Here is a 15147-nt window from a genome sequence, read left to right on the forward strand (position 1 = left end):
ATGAACACACTTTAAAGGACATGTCCACAAGCATGATGCAACTGTGGTGTGAGAATATCCAAACTTGCCTTTTGAGGATCTGCACAGCACAGTGCATTGCCCTGGGGGAACAGTCGGTGCTGAGCGATGAATGCAATGTTCAGGAGTGCCGCGCTGGGACACATACATTGCTTACAGCTACAACACTGCTTGGTTCAGTCTCAGCTCTTCGAGTTGTTCCAGGGGTGGAGCTGAGAGCTCTCCCACAGAGCAGGCTGTGTATCACTCAATATTAAACCTGACATACGTGATTTCTTTTGGCTATCCCCAAAAGGTGTTGGCATGATTGAAAGCTACTTCCCACCATCTTCATATTAATGCCTATACACACCTGTGCAATTGAACAAATTGTAGCTCTTGCTACTTCCTTCCATAGGAGCTCAGCCTCTCTGTTGAGTCACCTGCTCAGCATTTCTTCATATTTGATGCAAAGTGGGAATCCTCTTGTCTAATGCTATGCACCTGCAGCATACATAGATGCACACACCATGTACACCTGAGATACATGCACCTCAGCAAGCCACTGCTGTTAATGGACACAGGCACTCCTAAGGTACAGCTGCAGGTGCACTGAGCAAGAGGAAATGAGCCATTTCCCTAAAGTCTGGTTTCTCATTTACCCTGAAACATGGAAAGGATTACAGGTAATTTTATCTGCTGCTCTCAGAAAAGCAGTTGAAGCCTTAGAATGGGCAGAGGTAAAAATATATTTTCATACAGCAACTCATTGACAACATATGGTATTGTTAAGCCTGATTTTTAGCTACAATTGTGAAGAGAGATTAAAGCTAAAGTTTTACGAGAACTTTGAGCTAATAAATGGCAATTAGTTCATGTCTGTGGCAGTCAATGTCCTTAGCTAGAAGATTGTCATTTTTCTCTCATAACCAGTTTTCCTGTCTTACTGTCATGAGACCAGCGAACAGCCACAAAGATGATTAAGGGTCTGGAGCACCTGATGTATGGAAGAGCCTGAGAGATCTGGGACCATTCAGCCTATGGAAGAGAAAGATCAGGTGAATCTTATCCATCCATAGCAGTACAGATGGAAGCAGGTTGTTCTCAGTGGTGCTCAGTGGTGGGACAGGAGGCAATGGGCTCCTCTGAACATCAGGAAACACTTTGTGTTACCTTAAGGTGATTGAACACTGTCATGTGTTTCTCAGACAGGCTGTAGAGACTCACTGTGGAGATATCTGAAACCCAACTGATATGGTCCTGGGCATCCTGCTCTAGGTGGCTTGAGCAGGAGGACAGGCTGCTTGATCTCAAGATCTCATTTCAGATCAGCCTCAGCCTTTCTGTGATTCAGTACTAACTTGAGCAGAAGCTCTAACAGCACGTGAGAGACCAGAGCCCTATAAATCCTGGTGCCATCAGCAAAGTTTTCCAAAAATGGATAGAAAGGTTGTTGTGGAATTCCTCTTCAGGCCTGGCAGCACATCCACTTACTCTGTGGAGACAGCAAAGTGACCCCAGTCTGTGGGGGCTGTGCTCTGCCCAAAGGTTATTATGTAGGCATGGAAGCCTCAGAGGAGGCTTCACCAAACAACAGCAGGGAAGGAAGCCGTGGAAGTTGTTGAGGGTGGCTTAAACACATGAAGCATATGTGGGAGGGAGACGGGATATAGAGAGAAGTAGTAAAATAGGAGATGAAAATTGAAGTCATTCAAAAGGCTGTTTTTAATTAAAGAATTTTTTTCCATTACAATACACCATGCCAAAATATGAAAACAAGCCATAAAGTCTTAGATTGTGAACATTTTTGTTTTCAAATAAAACTTTGGTTCAGAAAAATAATTATATGTCTCCACACATCTATAGAATATTACAGTGACTGAGTCAATGCTGCAATGTCTGTTTCTCATTGGTTAGCTTTGATGTTTGGTTGTATCTAAACCAGGTCATAATGGGCTGGGATATTAAAACATTATGTTCTTACTATTTTAGTAAACAACAACTGGTAACTAAACCAAATAGCTCTGTTCCCATATTTCCATTCTAGCCAGGCTGCTGTAGCAGGTCAATTTGTGAGCCAAAGCCCTGATGTGTAGAGAATGGACTGGAATTTTATTTTCTGTAATTAAATGATGCCTAAGGACAAAGACAAAAAGAAAGTTAGGAGTGGAAAAGACAACCAATTGTGCCATGAGTCACAACCATTACTGCCTTTCAAGGAAGGAATTCCTTTAACCAGGACAGAGGTGCAGCAGAGATTAACGCCCAAGGCAGGAGGTAAATCCTGCTCACACATTAAAAAGATGGGAAGAGATGTTGCACAAGCAAAAGGCATCTCAGTAGGAAAACCAATCTGAATTAGGGAAACATACCTGCTCTCACCCTTTCTGTGCATCTGCTTAGTTTAAAAAGTCTGACCTTCTTGACATGGTGTTATCAAAAAAATTGGAATACTGCAAGTAGACCCAGCTAGCATGATTATGAAGTTATGAAACCATGTGCTACAGAGTGCATTTGCAAATCACATTTGCTAGACTAATTTGGTCAAATTTTAAGCTAAAAAGTACTACACAAAATCAGTCTAGAGTGACAGCACAATGAAGGAGAGTAGTTCAGCTCCTCAAACCTGTCAATCCGAGGTTTGTCTGCCATAAATCCTACCAGTTTTGAAGCAATCTGTCTTGACACAATCTCCATATCCAGTCTCCAGTATTGTCCTGGTGTAATTTGAGTTGATTGCCAATTAACCTGCATTAATCAGCATGACTGAAAAGCAAACAACACATCCTCAGTAAATATTTACCATGCTTCAGCCTAGCATGAAATTTAATCATGATGTTTAATTGAAGAGATAGGTCTGTGCAATTAAAATCTGGACATTTGGGTACTGTATAGTGACTACCACAATTCATACTGTTAGCAGTCATTGTGAGTGACCTGGTAGTGCAAACAAAACTCCTTTGGATATTGCTGAGAGATAATGGGAAAAGAACCACAATCTAGAATCCGTTTTCCTTCATAGAAACATTCTCGTGACTTTGTGTCTGAAGCCAGTCTATGTACTGTCTGGCATTTGAGGGACAAAATCTGGTACTGAGGCTAAATCATAAAGAAATGGTTAAAAGAGGTGATAGAGAAAACTGGGTTTCCAATAAAGGGTTGATCTTTGACACGAGTGGAAGAGATTTTGGTTTTGGCTTGACTTCAGCACGCACCCAAGGAAGAATACTTCTTCCCTATGTGTGAACACTTTGTATGGGAGCCTTAGAAAGGGAGGCAGATGCACTGCAGACCCTAAGTGCGCCGTCTGGTGACTTGGTGCCTCCAGAAGCAGGAACCCCACACGACCACCCCACAACCACTCCCCATGTGGGCAAAACCTTCAGCAAAGGGAGGAAATTTCATTTTAGGCAAGTAATTCCAAAGTCAGGATTAACTTTTATGGACTTTCAGTGGACGCTTTCTTTAAATCAGAGGAATCTAAAAGGTAATAAAAATAATGAAGCCCTCTAACAAGTACTGTAGTGAACATCTGTCGGCACTTTGGTTTTACACTTAAAATTCCTACAGAAATCATTTCTTCAGGGCAAGATCTACTGCATTATAATTTTCTCATCACTTAAATGCCATGTTGTGCCTACTTTGTTTTTGTTTCATATTTAATCAAAGCATTTGCAGGAATGTGCTATATGTTTTCTTCATTTTACATGAAAGTTGGAGGATTAGAAGTAATGGTTATACATTAAAGTGAAGCAGAGTAGCTTAAACTGCTGTATGTCTCAGCTCAAGAACCTAATGAAATCTGCAGCCTTTCAAACAAAGAAAATAAAAGGTGTGTTAGCTTTTCAAGAAGAAATAAGAAATGAACCATATTTCCTTCTCATTACTTTAAAGAGGTTGTTGCTGGCATTCCATTCTGCTGTCAATTAAATTGCAAACATACCCTAATGCCTATTTTCTTCATTTAAGAGAAGAAACTCATCAAAAGAAGTTCCTTCTTATCCCAGATCCATAGATATTTCTGGCTATGCACATCTTAGAAGATTCTAGCATGCATTATACATAGCAGATGCTCACAGCTGCGTATGCCATACATAAAATAGCAAAGTGAGGCAATGTATATGTTTGCTAGGTGTTTACAGCATGGACCACTGCATCTCCAAGATGGTAACTGCATTAGATCAGAGAAGTGCATCTTCTGTGTTCCAAGATGAAACACGAAGCAAATGAGATGAATTTCAGCCGAGGAGAGGCTCTAGCTGTAGTGTGCATATGGGGCTATTGAAGGAGTTTGGCCACAGTTATGAATATGTCAGCAGCACATTTTGTTATTGCAGTGCAGTCTAGACACTGCTGTAATGAACAACGTAATGATCCTCCTTAGACAGCAAATAAACTGTCTGCCTACAAGGTTTTGTTTTTCTGCCAGAGGAGGCAGCTTGACTTACCTGCTGCATTGTCCCCTCCTGGAAGGTGGAACTGAAGCAGTAGGATTAACGAAAAGAGAGATACACATACAAAAAAAAGGAAAAATAGAGATGGTTTTGTTTTTCTAAAGAAGTACCCAAATTAGAATTCAATGAAATATCTCGAAGAAAAGTACAGCATGTTACAGTGTTAATTACACACTGATGTACTGAAATGCACAGCTCTGCAGAGTCTCTTACACTGTCTTTATTCATGTTAAGAAAACTGGAGGACTGAGGAAAGTCCGTGCATGAGGACAAAGACTTTTTTAACAATGGAGTGAACCCCTACATACAACTTGCAACAACAATCACTTGTGGTTGTAATGGTTTTATATGTCATAAGAAGAATGGTACAAAACTGGTGGAGTCACCATCCCTGAAGGTGTTTAAGGAAAGGGCAGATGCAGTACTTAGGGACATGGTTTAGTGGTCAATATTGGTGGTAAGTAGACTGTTAGGCTAGATGATCTTAGAGGTCTTTTCCAACCTCTATTATACTATGATTCTAAAACCTCTCCGATTTTGTCTGTGAAATATTTAACTGGTGCTTAATGTCTTTGATGGCACATCACTGTGGATGGCAGATCAGACCCTTCAATAGAATGATTTAGAAAGCTGGAAAATAAATGTTACCTGATCATTACCAAAAGGAGCTCCAAAGTTTGGAAGATGATATCATGGGGTTTCAAGAATACTCTGTACAAAAGAGATTGACAGAAATCTTTGCAGAACATATTAGCCAGCCCTCCAAAAAATGAGGCAAGAATTTCTTCAAAGAGAAGTAATATGAAGTGAGGCCACAAAGTAACAGATTGAGATTATGTTTAGCAATTAGGCTTCCGGCAGTTGTCTAGTCTTTGGATGATATAGAAAACAAGAGAGTACTTGGTCATTTTGAGCTTATACTTCTTCTTGTTACACTCTGAGCTCTGTAGCATGTGAAGAACTCATTGAAAACCCACCTGAGACTGGAATTTGACTTGGCAGAAAGGGTGGGGCTCTAGAGGGACACCAGTGAAAAACAAAAACCCAAATAGCTCAGGAAGTCATTAACTTTGAAACTCATCTTCACATGCAGCAAAAGCAGGCTGCCTGAGACACGTTGCCAAAGAAATGCCAATTACTCCCGTCACAGAATCATAGAATAGGATATCCTGAGTTAAAGGGCCCCACAAGGATCACTGAGTCCAACTCCAGGACCACCCAACACTCAAATCGTATTTCTGTCTGTTAATCCATTGCTAGTCTGCTAATGAAATACAGCGTTGGTGCAGGTGGGAGCCAACCCACTGATGCTGGATCAGTAAGGGGCTGAGGCTCGGAGTGCAGGGTCATGCTCCCTAGGGCTGGCATCTCAGAAAGCAGCACAAGGAAAAACAGATTCATTTCCAAGCAATTCCCAGGTTAAGTATGAGTAAGCTGCTACAAAGGCATGTAGAATGCAGTTCTTAAAAAACAAAGTCACATTACACTGATAGCTATTCAGTGCGGGAAGATCAGGCCTTCCTTACTCCTCCTCCATCTTGCTTTCTCAGAAGCAAATGAGAACATGTTTGGTTTTCTCTTTTAACAGGTTTCCTGTAACACATTTTATTCCTGCTTCACTGCTTACTTTCTGAACAATTAAAAGAGACAAAGACATTGTGGTTTTGATAAATATGTACAGCTAACTACATCTTGAAAGTCTTTAGCAAGGAATGATTAGCATGAACCAGGCTGGACTGCATACATATGCCCTTCAAATTGTTTCCTACCATATCTTATGGATGAAAATAAAATCTCTCTTCACTGGGGGAGAGAAGCAAGCAGCGCACAGAAAGAACAATTAGTAATTAGAGCTCAGATTTAAAAAACAGAAGATGCATAACCCTACATCGCCTTCAAATATTTGAGGATGCATATTGCTCCAGAATCCAAAGAATTAGTAATAATTCTTTTGATGAAAAGTTATTTCTTCCTTTGGCATAACAAGGGCTAATTTACTCTTTAGTCACCAGGCAAAAGATCAGTGCTGTACCCAGAAGGGATTTTATGACCAGAGATATTCAAAATGCCAGTTTCCTGTGCTAATGAAAAAGGGGGAAATTAGGAAATTATTGCTGCTCCTTTGAGGAAAAAAGAGTGAAGCATATATATATATATATATATATATATGTACATGCTATCTGTACAAGTCAGCTGTTTAAACCTGTGACACATCTGCACAGTACTATCTACACTGAGAATAAACTGTGAGGTTATTTTCTTCCCCCCACAGCTTGAAAGAGAAATGAGAACCTGGGCTGGCTGGTCCTGGGGCTGCATTTCTACATAGATTACAGACGGTTTGCAGTTTCAAGCTCTAGATAGATTTATTTGTAACTAATAAATTAGCCTCATTCCTTTCAGATAATGTAAAATAATTTCAATAAAACCTGTACAATTAGGGAAATGATTGCACTAACAAGTAACAATTTAGACTAGTTTTGATGGAGATCTGAGCAAACGCTACATTTAATTAAACAGAATCTTTTCTAAAAGCACAAATGTAAACCTTAAGAAATGGTGGCTCACCCGATGTGATGAGAGAAAGTTCACAGTCAGAGAATAGGCTAATCCGCCCCTTGCACAGTGGTAAACATGGATAATGCTCACAGATTCATTCTGGCCAGGCTTCAAACTCCCAACCCTTTGTTCTTAAGCCTCCCAGGACAGCTTTGAAGTGGAGGATAAAGCTCCTCTAGCACACCATTACCAAAGAACAATCTTCTGATTATGATCTCATGAAAGTGTAATCAATAACGTACACAAGTTAAAAGCGTGGCAAACAGCAAAGGTCACGTAATTGGACCTTTATTGAGTCCATGTGTTTCAGTCTTGGCTTTAACTGGCATTCCTGTATCATAAGTATCTCTTTCCAAAACATAAGCAATGATCTGTCTTGAAAATTATGAAATCTCACAGCAGCTTCTGTCAGACTGGAGTCCTTCCAAGGTTTCAGGGGTGATGCTTCCACTTTCGTGAGTCTCAGAGAAACAAAGCTTGCAGCACCTCTGGAAATGAGGCTTTCTTCGTTGACTGCTCAGTAGATAATGGCCTTCGCTTGTATTCCAAGCTAGTGCGTATAAGTTAGAGTGAATGTGTTTTTTAAAAAAAACATTTCTTTTCAGACAGGTTGTTAGAAATACTTCCCTGACACTCCTCTTTTAATGTCTTCGGCATGGGTTTTAAATGCCTCTTTGTGAATATTCATTTTGCTCTTATTCTATAAGCTGCCATTCACCAAAGGAAATTCTAGGTACTACCATGAAAGAACTAAATTAATTATTTAAATGATCAATATATGAAAAACAAACAAATGAAATCCCATGTGTGTTTCATAGAATCACAGAATGGCTTGGGTTGGAAAGGACCCCAGGGATCATCAAGCTCCAACCCCCTGCTGCAGGTAGGGCCACCAACCTCCAGATCTGCTACCAGACCAGGCTGCCCAGGGCCCCATCCAACCTGGTCTTGAATATCTCCAAGGATGGAGCATCCACAACCTCACTGAGCAGTCTGTGCCAGCACCTCACCACTCTCTGTGAAGAATTTTCCCCTGACATCCATTTGCTGCGTACCTGAGATGACAGTGATTTGCTTATTGAGATAAGACCTCAGTCTGTGGACATATATTAGTGTAATATTTCCAGTTACCACACAGGCCCTCATATAGTTATAGCCTCTATAATCACACTTGAAGTTCATCAAGATGAGCTTACCTTCACCATAAGGCAGGGAAGTATTGCCTTACCCCAGTTTCTGGTCAGGAGCTGAACAGTTTCTGCACACAACTTTTTCTGTCTTTACAACTATTGCATAGGCAGAGTCTGTGTCTGTACAGCTCCCGGCCGAAAGCAGGGCTGCCATGATCAGGGCAGTCCTTCACTTGAGGAACATGACAAAAAACTGGGAGAAGTGATATCAGTCGGGATGAAGTAGAGCTCCTGGACAAACCCTTCACATAAACTTGCAGGAACAAACCCTACTCCAAAGCACATGAAGTTCATTTTGTGAAAGCAACATCCTACTGGGTGTTTTAGCTCTGAATGATGTGACCTATAAAAGCAGCATAAATCCTGACAGCGCGGGCCAGCAAATGGGAGCTCACTGGAAGAATGCTTTGCAGAGGCCCCAGCCCTGTTTTTTGTTAGAGAAAAAGCTATTGGGACAGTTCAGCTGAAAAACCAAAGGGAATCCAGTGACAGCAGAAATCTGTACTTTGCTTTGAGGTAACTCCCTGCATCTGGGAATAAAGAGTTTCCTTGAGATTGAGAGCTGCAGCTCATTCCTTGGCACACAGCTATGGTGAATCTGGTCTGCCGCTGCAGGCTGAGGCAAACTATCCTTTTTGTCACTCAGTAAGTCCCTGATATGCTGACAGTCCATCACTTCTGCCAGAGTCAGAGGCGGTTGGAGGCTCTCCAGATCCCCCCAGACAGCCTTAATTGACTGAATCAAGTGGGAGGCTCTGGGCTGAGTGTGGTCCAAGTGCTTTCAGGAACACCAGGGTAGAATGTGCTGCAAACACTGTTGAGCTGTGAGGTCTGTTCTCCAAATCTGTACTATGTTGCTGTGGCAATGCCCTCTTCACATTTGACCATGGGCTGAGCTGCCCAAGATGGACAAGGTGACAATCAGTCACTTCTTTTGGTAAGGTTAGTCTTCAGCCAGACCAACTCCCTTCCTGAGTTGCCACATCTGTGCTGGCATGAGAAGAATGGGATGGGATGGGGTGGGATTAGATGGGATGTGATAAGATGGATGGGACGGGATGGGATGGGATGGCAAAAAAAATTGTCAGCTGAATGGCATGGCTGAAACCACAATGGAACCATGCTGGAAGGGAGGCAAAGTGTTCCCTTATCAAATGTTCTTATCAAAACTCAGATTTCATAATCCTAGAAAGGGGGAGAAACAAAGCTGAGAACCATGAGCTAGAAGGTTTCTCCAATCCAGTGCTGAAATCAACAGAACATGTCCCCAAGTAAGACATGCACATTCCCAGCAGCACTGAGGCATGACGAAAACATGAACAATCCATGCATATGATTCTGCCCTCAGAAGCATGAACTTGTTGCTGTTCATTGAGGTTGTACACTGGGAACAGTTTGAGTTGACTCACATTTATCTAAATTTAAGGCAGTGCTTATTAACAGGATTCTTTGGAGCAGCAGCATTGGATTCCAAAGATGTTCACAAAATGTGGTCTTGGAGCTGTACTCGGGGTAGAACGCAGCATGTCACTTTGCTGACTGGGTCGCTGGAGAACAGAGCGGACAAGTACGCTGGACCAGGTGATCACGAGGGTATGTCAGCTACCAGCTGTGCTGAACCAGAGGCTTTTGCGATGGCACAGGCTGTGACCTCTCTCAGCTGAAGATGATGCTGCACAGAGCCTTGGGCGGTGCGCGCAGCATAGGGGCTCCCTCGTGCGGATCTGCCGGCAAAGGCTGGGCAGCCTTTGGAAATGTGGCTCATTCTGTCAGCCAGGGACATCAGAATGCTGATACACAGCCAGGCGTGCAGCTGTAAGCTGCACAGTCCAGGATACACAGAGGTCTGGGGGAAATATGTTTGCCCATAAAGGCCAACTGCCTTAATTTAAGAGCTTGTTGCTGTACCTTTCAGTTGTGCCTAGCTGACAGAGGGGCTACGAGTTAGAGGTGGCAGAAAGGGAAATGCCACAGCTTGCTGACCACAAGAGTTGTTAGAGAGGTTTTTAGGAAACTGTATGTGGAAGAAAACCATACTCATCATATGGAAATACCCATCCTCATTTCCACAGGCAGATTTTTAAATTAGTAGAAATCTGTTATTGGAAAAGGCTGATTTATTTGTAGGCTATTAGCAAACAATGCACTTCAACAAGAAGGCGCATTTTCCACGTTATACTGAAAGACATGTTTAGTCAATAACTGGGTTTTCAGTGGGTGGTTTCTATCTTTAATCCAAGGCTTTTTCCTTTTACAAAGGAATGTCTTCAAATATTTTCTATGCATTGAGTGTCGGCAGCTCATCTTGTGCTTACCAGAAATGTCACTTGGATTTTACCATAGGAACTAATGTAGGCACACCATTACTTGATTTTTCTGGCTTATCTTTGTGTCTGTAATCAGAGATGAAAGAAGCTTCACCTAAACACCTCTTTGCTGCTTGACTATCGTCGCAGTAGTACTTATGCATTTAAAGTAAAATGTCCTGTGAATGTGTCCTATCATTTTCACGGAAGGGTAATGGTTGTCCCTTTCTATCATTCACAAAACTCACTTTCTGCTTCCCACTGCTCATGGGCCTACTGGCCTGTGACTGGGTATACCCCATCCCTGCTCTAAGCCAAGAAGGAAAGAAAGACCTTTCTGCAGTTACTGTGTCCTTGTGGACAGCAACAGGGAACAATTAAAAAATCAGAGACAGAAATTTCTCTTGGAGCTGCTGGGGATGGGGAGAGGTAAGGAAACAGATTTCATGAGAACTTGCAGAGCTTCAGGCTCTATGCCTCCAGGTAACTGTGCACTCAGCCAGCAAACTCTAGGATTCCTCATCTTGTTAAATATTTCCCCATTAACCTAACTGAATGAACTTACACTAATTAATTATGCTTTTTAGGATGAGAAAACCTCACTTTTGGATGAATAAAGCTCTTATATAAGCAAGTTAAATACTTAGAAATGTTTTAAGCATTGCAACTCCACTGTGAGGTCTCAATTCCTGTATGAGCAAATCACAGGAACAGCAGCAGCATGGCACCGACTATGCAAATGATAAAGTTCAGCTGACTGCAAATGTTTGACAGCACAGTTTAAAAGGGCCCTTTAAGTAAAGAGAATATGCACATTGGCATGACCCAAACCTGAGCTCTTATCAGTGGGCAGAGTAATGTGCAGATTTTGTCCCATTAAAAGAAGGCTGTTGATACATTGAGTAAAAGAGCAAAGCTGTGGTGGCTCCTGATGGGCCTCTGGTTTCTGCCTAGGAGGGACAGTTTGAGCATCTCCACCCATACCCACTACCAGCACATCGCAGCTCTATGGGAGCAGTGCACTGGGTCATAGCAATGTGTTGGGCCATACACTTTCAGCTGTGCCCCCTTGTCAATACAGAAATCTCATTTGGTCAATTCAATCTGAATAGATTTTCCAGTGCAAACTTGAAAGGAAAGAGAAAAAAGAACACACAAAATAAATAAATTTAAAAAACCAACCAAGCTAATGATCAATACGTCCAGCTAAGTGAAGTATTTCCTAGCACACAGTATGGCTGTGCATGTCATCTCTTGCTTATGACTACAGGCCCAGATATCTGCATTTTGCCTCCCCCTCCTCTGGGACAGGTGCCAGAGGTCCGTTGTCCCTGAAGACAGAGGTCCCTGCCTTGAATCTCTCAGGCATGGAGCTGTTGGCAGCTACTCAGTGTATGTGTGACTTCATATGGAAAAAATAAATTTTGTTCAACCTGCTCTCTCCACGGTCTATGTTTCAACAGTTCAATTTATTTTCCAGAACCTCTGCAAGAAAGAGAACTGGCTCAAACCTGGAAAAATGGAAGCAGTGTTTACTGAAGTTTAAAGGAACAGACTGAAGGTGGTAGTTGTGCTGAAGCTGCTCAATGGAGGTGATTATTTGCCTATGTGGTTTTTAGTCTCAAATTCCCACTGACTATATCAATATTCACACATTTACAAGTTCAGAGTGAGTAAATAATATTTTGGTAGAGCCGACCTCCTCCCGCTCATCAAAAGGTTGTGATCTCACCATGCCTTCTTCATGCTCTTAGGAAAAAAACCACGTGCATAATGGCAGCACTGAAAGCCCTGAACTGGTTCTGATGGCCAGGATGGCCCAAGATCTGCTGCCTCTCCCCAGCAGCCGTTAATGCGAGGGTTGCCTCTGCTGCTCTGCTACTGGGATCTCTGCTTGGGCTCCCAGAGCTGGTGACAGGTCTTCTCATTAGTGAGCTGCTGTTTGAGGAATTTGTTTGCCCTGGTGCTGGGCCAAAACCTGCAGCTGAGAGATCGCCAGGTTTGATGTCAGGCATATTTATTTCCCTTAGCATCAATTGGGTTTTGCTAGCTGTTTATCCAGACTAAGGGTAACTTCAGAGGATTTGTGGGACCAGTTCTGAAAGCAATGTTTGGTCTCTAAGTTATTGATGGAGGTAGTTGGCAGTGATGGCAGCAAGTGCTGGAGCGGCTGGAAGGTAATTGCCCACTTCTCCTTGTATGGCCAAAGAAGCTGGTTACAAAACAAAGCACACTTTCATACATAGATGGGGAAAAAAAAAACCAGGGTTTTTCTCGTTTGGTTGAAACAAATCCATCTCAAATCTCTGTAAGCCTTTACTAAGGCATTTCTATCCCACAAGTTTCTCTTCTCCAAGTCAGACAGACTTATCAGGCCAACTCCTCCTCAGCATTTCTGTACAGCTGAGTGGTCTCCTATGGATGGACTCTGAAAGAACAAATACTATGGTGGATTTCAGGTACCATAGATCTATAAAGACTTCTCAGTCCCACCATACAACAGGATTACTGTCTTTGCTACATTTATAATAATTTTCTGAGTCAGACTTTGGTTTGCTTCTGTGATTGTACAAGCCAGTCTCGGATTTGTGATAGAGCCCAGCTTGTTTTGTGTTAACAATGAGAGGAGAGTTTATCTTGACTTTAGGAAGGTTTTCAAAACAGTTTCTTCCAAAGCCTTCACAGAAAAAGTGAGAAAGTGGAACTGATGTTAAGTAGATGGTGAGGGGGGCTGCTCTTTGCCTGGATTTTAATGGGCTGTGATCAACAGCAGGAAGTCCAACTGGAGACCAGTCAGTAGTGGTGTACTTCACACCAGTTCTCACACTGTTTAGCATCTTCATTAATAACCAGGATATTGTGACAGAGTACGTCCTCGGCAAGTCTGCAGAGGATACATAACCAGGAGGGTACGCTGGAGGATTGTGTTCCATTCAGAGAGACCTCACCAGGCTGCAGAAATGGGCTGACAGGAAGAACCTTCTGAAGTTCATCCAGGAAAAGTACAAATGCATGAGAGGAGGAACAACCCCATGCATCAGTAGGCACTGGGGGCTCCCCAGCTACAAAGCAGATGGTAGAAGGAGATGGGGTGCTGATGGACACCAAGATGACCATGAGCCAACAACATATCTGTGTGGCAAAAAAGGCCAACATCTCCTGGGCTGCATTAGGAAGAACACTGCCAGCAAGCTGGGGGGTGATTCTTCTCCTCCGTTCAGTCTTGATGAGATGCTTCTGGAGCACTGGGTCCAGGTCTGGTCTATCCAGTAAAAGACAGGCATGGATGTACTGGAGGGAGTCCAGCAAAGGGGCACAAAGGAATAGATGCCTGACAGAATTTTGAAGGCACGTCTGATTTTGTCTATTTTAGCTCTTTCTTCTCACATAAGCGTAAAGAAAGAAGTTAATCTTCTACAGGTTCTTCTACACTCCAATGGCTCTCATTAGAGATCTGTAGGGCCAGTGTCACAGGCAGACGCCAAAAGGACTTCCAGCTCACACAGACCTGCTGCCAGGATGCCACCTATGGGGAAAATGCTCTGACCTCAATGCATGCACACTCCCTTAACTGCTCTACACAATTGGCTCAGCTCAAATTGTTACAGATAAACCAGATGCTTTTTGGGCATGGGTCTGAACAATATTTTATATGAGAAGAGCCAGTCTTTCATTACAGTATTACATGCATTTTATTGCAATCACAGTTTATTATAACCAAGATCTCAAAATGTCAGTCTCCATCAAGCAAACAGCAGGGAAAAAATGTCAAGTTAACCACATACTCAGCAGCTTTTCCAAAATATGACTGATTTTGTGTTTCTTCAGCTACCTTTCAATTAGAAAAAAAAAAAAAAAAAGCTATTTACACAACTGAAATACCAATAAAACTATCTTCCCATATCCCCAGACAGCTACTGAACTTTATACACATCATTCACTACAAAGAATACTGCATGTTTTGTTATGGAAAGAATAAGAATTTCAGTGCAACTGACATTGCTGTTGTTCTTCATTGTGCATTTTGGGCGATTGCATTTTCCACTATGTTTGGGTTGCATTATGATGCAGTAAGGAGTTTGGCCACAAATAAACAGTTACAGTTCCCTGAACCTTAAAAAGGAAACAAACAAAGAACTAAACAGAAAATTCACATGGTTTAACAGCAAAATAAAAAATAAACAAAATATCATGTTTTAGAAAGTGGATGAAAATGAAAAAAAAATGAGATAAAGAAAGAACAAACCTCGGCAAGTAACATGAAAAGCTGCAATAAGATAAATAATCATTTGTGGTAGATTTTCTTGAAAGCTGTCAAAATATTAGTACATTTTTCATTAAATTCTTCAGAGCAGGCAGCTGTCAAGTCAATGGGGCTAACAGATGAAGAAGGTGCAAAGGAAAACACGTAGAAAAAGACAGGAAAGCACAAAAAAAAAAGCTGAATAAATGTTCTGCATATATATTTATGAATGAAAAGTGTGGTAAATTGCTACATCAGAGCTTTGCTTTATGAAGCTTAAGGAGATGTTTCAAGCTGAAGCTTCTTGGTGGTAAGGGAGAAGGAGGGGAATAATAACCAAATGCACGAACCTGATGGTGTATCCCAAGGATTTTTGAGGTACTCAATACTATACTGCA

At 41.9% G+C, this 15147-nt stretch overlaps 1 protein-coding gene across 2 annotated transcripts in view; it reads right to left on the reverse strand.

Moving 5' to 3' along the window:
* WIF1 (Wnt inhibitory factor 1) overlaps nucleotides 1-15147 on the reverse strand; it is a 41694-nt gene that overhangs the window by 19255 nt on the left and 7292 nt on the right. The gene's annotated exons all lie outside the window — the stretch shown is intronic.

Source organism: Meleagris gallopavo, chromosome 1, assembly GCF_905368555.1.
Source record: "Meleagris gallopavo chromosome 1, MGAL_WU_HG_1.1, whole genome shotgun sequence".
NCBI lineage: Eukaryota > Metazoa > Chordata > Aves > Galliformes > Phasianidae > Meleagris > Meleagris gallopavo.